Genomic DNA, 5,442 nt, shown 5'->3' on the forward strand with positions numbered 1-5,442 from the left:
CAGTGATCTAAAAAAAAAAAAAAAAAAAAAAAAAAAAAAAGATTGATAAACTGAATTACTTTCGCCTAAGATCAGAAGATGTTTAGTTGCACCACTTCTAGTCAACATTATGTCCTAGCTAGTAAAATAATACACACACACACACACACACACACATACACACACACACACAAGAAAATATATACAGACAGGAAAGGAAGAAATTAAGCCTTATTTATAGATAGTAAGAGTGCACTCACATGCACCCAAACACACACACACACACACACACACACACACTCTTAGGGAATTACCAGAAACTATTGAAACTAATAAATTTAACAAGATTGTAGGAAACAGGAAGGTTAAAATGCAAAAGTCAATTGTTTTTCTTTCTTTTTAAAAAAGAATTATTTAAATAATATGCAAAAGTCAATTGTTTTTCTTTCTTTTTTAAAAAGAATTATTTAACTTTATTTAATTATCCATTTATTTATTTTTAACTTGACCAGAGATGGACAGAGTGAGAGAGAGAGAGAAAGTGAGAAAGTGAGCTGCCAGGTTCAGAACTCGGACCACGGTCAGCCATGTACGAATCCAGTGCCCTAAACCACCCCACCACCTGCTGGCTCACAAAAGTCAATTGTTTTTCTATTACTAGTTTAGACAATTGGAAATTTAAATAAATGTTATTTATAATAGCATCAAATTATGTAATAGCATCAAAGTATATTAAGTATAAACTTAACAAACTATGGCCAAAACTTGTACACTAAAACCTATGAAACATTGCTGAGTAAAATTAAAGACCTAAATAAATGAAAAAGGAAACTTAGTTTTTTAGTTTTTTTTTGGAGAGAGAGGTTCTTGCTACAGGGTGCGTGCACTTGCCAGACAGACAGAGAGAGACAGAGAGACAGAAAGCGAGAAATCACCTCCCAGGGGGGATGGTCACGCCGCAATCCCTTCTCCTCCATTCTCTTCTTGGGATCTTGGGCACGCACGCACACGCGCCCGGCGTGAGTTTTAAGCCACTGGGTCCGGGACATGAACCACAGTCGACTACGTGGGAGTCCAGCGACATAGCCATTACGCTAACTGCTGGTCCCTGGGAAGCTTTGTTTTGAACTGAATGAATGATATGGTTTAAAATGTCAATTCTTCCCAAATCAATCTATAAAATCACACAATCTAGGTGCTGACAGGTGGTGTGGTTCGGACGCTGGACTCCAGCATGGCTGACTGAGGTTTGCATTCTGGACCTGGCTTCTTGTTTTCTTACTCTTTTTCTCTCTGGTCAAATTGAATAATAATGATAATAAATAAAATTAAATAATTCTTTTTTAAAAATCATGTAATCCAAATCATAATCCAAATGAGCCTTATGACAGAAATTGATACATTTATTCTAAAATGGAAATGGAAATGCAAAATACCTTAAAAGTCCAAGGGCCAGGAGATGGTAGGGAGGTTAAGGCAGCTGAATTTCACATAGCAAACTACATGGTTCAAGTCCTGACCCCAGCGGCTTGAAAAACATGCTGGGTGTGTGTACATGCATGGCCCAAATCCTGAGAGAACAGAGGAGAAGGGATTGCAGTGTGGCCATCTCCCTGGGAGATGATTTCTCACTTTCCCTTTCTCTCTCCATTTCTGTCTCCAACAAGCATATACGCCCTGTAGCAAAAAATGAAATATATACAAAATTGGAGTACTCATGGGCAAGCCTGTGGTATGATGGTTAAGGCAGCCGGATCCCACATGGCGAACTTCAAGTTCAAGTCCTCAAACTGTAGGCTTGAAAACCACTCTAGGTGTGTGTGTGAATGTGCCGAAATTCTGAAAGGAGAATGAAAGAGGGGGATTCCAGTGTGGCCCTCTTCCCTAGGGGATTTCTTCTCACGTTCTTTCTCTCTCTGTGTCCCTGGCAAGCATACATGCCCTATAGCAAATTTTATAAAAAACTAAAACAGAAAACATGACTAGAGGACTGACACACTTGTGAGTAAATACTTAGTACAAGGCTAAGAAGTCAAGGCAGTATGGAAGGACATGGACATGGATAAACATGTTGATGAATGAAACAGAGTAACTAGGCGTAAACCCAGGCATATAGATATGGCCAACTGCTCTTTATATATGTGCCAAGGTTGTTCAATAGGAAAGGAAAAACTTTTCAGCAAATGGTGCTGGAATAACTGAATACATGTGTGGAAAAATTGGACCATGGTCCTTATAACACACCATGCACTAAAATGAATTCAATATGGATCTAAGACCAAAATTTAAAAGCTAAAACTGTCAATTTTCCTGGAGAAAATATGGGAGAATATTTTTGCAAACTTAGATAGGCAAGTATCTTAGAATAGTATAGAGAAGTACTAAACATAAAAGGAAAAATGTTTAACATTATCAAAAACAATTTTTTTGAGAGGTTTTTGCTATAGGGTGCGTACACTCACTGGAAAGACAGAGAGAGACAGAGAGACAGAAAGCAAGAGAAATCGCCCCCTAGGGATGATGGCCACACCACAATCCCTTCTCCTCCATTCTCTTGGGATCTTGGCACGCACGCACATGTGCCCGGCGTGAGTTTAAGCCACCAGGTCTGGGACTCGAACTGCAGTCAACTATATGAGAGTCCAGTGACATAGCCATTATGCTAACTGCTAGTCCCACCAAAATTTTAAATTAAAAATTTTGTTCATCAAAAAAATACCATTAAGGGGGCTGGCAGGAGGCATGGTGGTTAAGGCACTGGGCTCCCACATGGCTGACCGCTGTTTGAGTTCTGGACCTGGTGGTTTGCTTTCTCAGTTTCGCTCTTTCTCTGTCTAGTGAAAACATATGACTATAACAAATTAAAATAACAGTAATAATAATAAATTAAGTGAAATAATTTTAAAAATACCATTAAGTAAATAAAAAGACAAACAAATAAAGACTTGGAAGTCTTTTTCCAGAACAAATAAAGAACTACAAACATGGTAATGAAAAGATAAACAGCCCTATAAATACACAAACAGGATTTGAACAGACACTTCATAAAGAAAATACAGAAACAAAACTGCAAACTGGTTGAAGTGACAATGTCCCGTGTTAAAAAATGCAATGGGAATGGGAACCAGCAGTTAGCGTAATGGCTATGTCGCTGGACTCCCACGTAGTCGACCGCGGTTCGTGTCCTGGACCCGGTGGCTTAGAACTCATGCCGGGCGCATGTGCGTGCGTGCCCAAGATCCTGAGAGGAGAATGGAGGAGAAGGGATTGTGGCGTGACCATCCCCCCTGGGGGGTGATTTCTCGCTTTCTGTCTCTCTGTCTCTCTCTGTCTGGTGAGCGCACGCGCCCTATAGCGAAAAAAACCTCTCAAAAAAAAAAAAAAAAAAAAGCATTTTGAATAATGTGCTTAACAACAGCTGTGTATAATGTTAAATGTTGAGATGGGGCAGGGAGGCGGCGTGTAGGTTAAAGGCAGATGAATCCCACACAGCTGACTGCATGGACCCAGCAGCTTGAAAATCACGCCAGGCACGTGGTGCATGCCCAAGAACCCTGAGAGGAGAATGGAGGAGAAAAGATCAGTGTGGCCATTCTCCCAATGGGCGATTTCTCACTTCCTCTCTCTGGGTCTCTTTGGCAAGCACATACACCCTACAGCAAAACTAAAAAACAAGGTGTTGAGGAGCTGGCAGGTGGAGTGGTGGTTAGAAGCTCTGGATTCCCACATATCCGACTACAGTTTGAATCCCATAACTGGTGGCTTGCTCTCATTTTCCCTTTCTCTCTCTCTATGTGTGTGTGTGTGTGTGTGTGTGTGTGTGTGTCTGATCAAATTAAAAATAATAATAGTAAATGGAATTAAATAAATAAATTTTTTTTTGGGGGGGAGAGGTTTTTTGCTATAGGGCGTGTGCACTTGCCAGAAAGGCAGAGAGACAGAGACATAGAAAGTGAGAAATCACTCCTCAGGGGAGATGGCCTTGCCGCAATCCTTTCCCCTCCATTCTCTCTCCTCTCGGGATCTTGGGCTCACAAGCACATGCGCCCGGCATGAGTTTATGCCACCAGGTCCAGGACTTGAACGGCAGTTGACTACATGGAAATCCAGTGACATAGTCACTATGCCAACTGCTGGTCCCTAAATAAATATTAAAAACAAACAAACAAACATCAAGATGTTGAGATGATGGGGATGGGGATACTAATCACCCTGATTTAATCATAAAACATTGTATTCCCATACTAAAAAAAATCACATTATAATCACTATTCTGTTACCAAAAAATTTAACAAAATAATAAGAGTAAAAAAGAAGTGATAAAGCAAGCCACCAGGCCCGGGACTGAACCTGTGGTTGGCCATGTGGGAGTCCAGCACCCTTAACCACCGTGCCACCCGCCAGCCCCCCTAGCAGCTTGATTTATAATGCCAAAACAGAAACAACTCAAAACAAACTTTAAACAAACCATGACATATTTGTACAATACGGTACTATTCCATAATTTTTAAAAAATGAACCATTGGTATACTAGAGAACATGGAAGCCAGATACAAAGGAGAACAGAGCCTCTGACTCCATTTATATGAAGTTCAAGAGGAAGCCTAATCTATGGGTATGAAAATAAGAGCATGCAGAGTGGGCATCAACCTGAAGGGGATGCAAGGAAACTTCGGGGGTAGTGCAATGCTCTGTATCTCCACCGGGAAATTGGTTATATATGTATATGCATTTGTCAAAACTCACCAAAGGGTACGTATGAAATAAATACATTGGGCCAACCAGTGGCAATGGTGAGTAAGGTGGCCAGATCCCAAATGGCTAACTATGGGTTCAAGTCCTAGACCCGATGGCTGGAAAAACATACTGGACATGTGTACGTGTGTGACCCAAATCCTGAAAGGAGAATAGAGAAGAGATTGCAGCATGGTCACCCCTCCCTTGGAAGAGGGATTTGATTTTTCACTTCCTCTCTCTCTCTACCCAGCATATATGCTCTACAGCAAACTAACATAAATACAAATAAAAAGATACATGCATTATATGTAAGTATTAGCTCAATTAAATAACTACAGTTGAGTAAGAGTCGAACTGAGGTGGCTAGAAAGGTAGGCTGGGCTGGAGTAGCAATGCTTGGACATGAAGGGCCAGTACACCATGCTAAGGAGATTGAACTCAGCTCCAAAAGCAACAGAGAGCTGTAGACAGTCACCAGGTAGATCATGCCATAAGGTGTGCCTTTGGAGAGGTCACTGAGAAGCTCGATGAAGCATACACTTCTAGTTCTTGTGTCAACATTAATGGCAACTTTACTGTGGCTTTGTCGTTCAGCTTAGCACAACACAGAGACGAGAAGATGTGCTTTTCCTCTCTCCACCACTTTACCCTGGGAGATCCCTTTTATTTCTTGTGACTTTCTTCTTTTTAGTTTCGTAATAGAGTGTGTATGAATCCCTGTTATTA

The sequence above is a fragment of the Tupaia chinensis genome, unplaced genomic scaffold (assembly GCF_000334495.1).
Source record: "Tupaia chinensis unplaced genomic scaffold, TupChi_1.0 Scaffold146445_1, whole genome shotgun sequence".
Lineage (NCBI taxonomy): Eukaryota > Metazoa > Chordata > Mammalia > Scandentia > Tupaiidae > Tupaia > Tupaia belangeri.